Genomic DNA, 1,608 nt, shown 5'->3' on the forward strand with positions numbered 1-1,608 from the left:
AGGCAATATTGTCACTAACTCAGAACACACAAAACTCTCAAGAGGTTAAGTTAGTCTCCTCCCACAGAAATGCTTTGCCATAGGTATGGTTTGTAGTATGAGATTGCTAAACTAAAAGTTTAATAAAACTTTTACATACCAGGATATGATTCTTAGGATAGTTCATACCAATGTGATTTCAGCATGGATAAGATGTGGTAGACACATAGAGAATGTTTTCTGTAGTCCTAACCACACATTTAAATTTCTCAAAGGATATAACCTTTTAAGAATCTTACTAATGAAACTTCTCTGTAGATCAGTTGATCATCAGGCAACACACAGGAAAATAATTTCATAAAAATAAAAAGTACTGGGGACTGACTGGCCTGGATGCCACAGTGTGGGTACAAATGGAATCTGCAGTGGAAGAGCTGATGCCCCAGCTCTTGCCAGTGGAGCCCTGAGACATGACGGAAGGATGGAATCAGCCTTAGGTCCAGAGGTTGTGGAAACTCAGATTGACTCAAAGATAAAATAAATAAATAAATAAAGGCAAACTGTGAATGTATCTCTTTAAGGATGCCAGCCTGCTCCCAAAGGATATTCCCTAATACTGCAAAAGCAACAGCAACAAGTGGCACGGTTTTCAACTGTTTGACAGAGTGTGAACAAACATAGAAGGCCCCAGAAACCTCAACAGTTGGATAGTAACATGACCATGCCAAAATCGGAGCATGAAGAAGGCTGGAAAATTTTTGTCTTGGTGAAAGATTATGTGCTGGAGGGACTGCTGGACCAGCTACAAGTGAAAATCCAGAAATTGATTGTGTATAAGTGATTTTCTTCCCTTGCTTAGATTATTAGCAGAAAGAATCAGGCAATAGTAACTAGCATCTTGGAATACCTTAGTAATTGGTTTGGAGAAAGAGACTTTACTCCAGAATTGGGAAGACGGTTTTATGCTTTGTTGGCTTGTCTTGAAAATCCCTGAGGCTCATTTACTGATCTGGCAGCTTGCAAAAAGGTGTCTTAGTGGACAGCAAAGATGGTGAGAGAGCTCCTGCTTTAAGTTTATTAATCTGTTTGGTTAGCAGATATTTTCACCAAAATGATTTAGTTGACAATCCATCTTGATGTAGCTGTTCTCTCAGGAATAGAAGATATTTGTTATGATGACAGCCTAAATATGAGGAAATGCAATGCCAATTTAAGCACAGATTGCCTCACATCTTTAATGTTATGTAAAAGACCCTCATCTTAATGTTCAAGTATACAACCTATACTAAAGTGTGCATGAAATAGGTTGATAAAAAATATAATAGACAGAAAGATAGATGGATTGAGGGGGAAGGTAGGGGAATGTTGACATTCTCTGTATGGAGTTTGTATTATTTTTGTAATTGGTAAGTTTGTATTTCAAAATAAAAAGCTTTTATAATATCTATTTACTGTTAGTTGATGATATTTTATTGTTTGTAAAATGTTATTTTAGTCTATGTGCATTTACATACTGTTTTATTTCTTTAAAGAAACTAAACCTTCACAGAAGGTTTAGTTTCTTTAACCTTAATTTAGTTGAGGTCTCAAAAGTAATCCTAACTAATAGACTCTTATAATTTTTAATCC

General features: G+C 35.9%; 1 pseudogene; it reads left to right on the plus strand.

Moving 5' to 3' along the window:
* The first annotated feature begins 356 nt into the window (after nucleotides 1-356).
* Nucleotides 357-1,371, plus strand: LOC105746771 (gem-associated protein 2 pseudogene; annotated as a pseudogene).
* Nucleotides 1,372-1,608: the final 237 nt, after the last annotated feature.

This window comes from Dasypus novemcinctus, chromosome 11 (genome assembly GCF_030445035.2).
Source record: "Dasypus novemcinctus isolate mDasNov1 chromosome 11, mDasNov1.1.hap2, whole genome shotgun sequence".
In the NCBI taxonomy this organism is placed as follows: domain Eukaryota; kingdom Metazoa; phylum Chordata; class Mammalia; order Cingulata; family Dasypodidae; genus Dasypus; species Dasypus novemcinctus.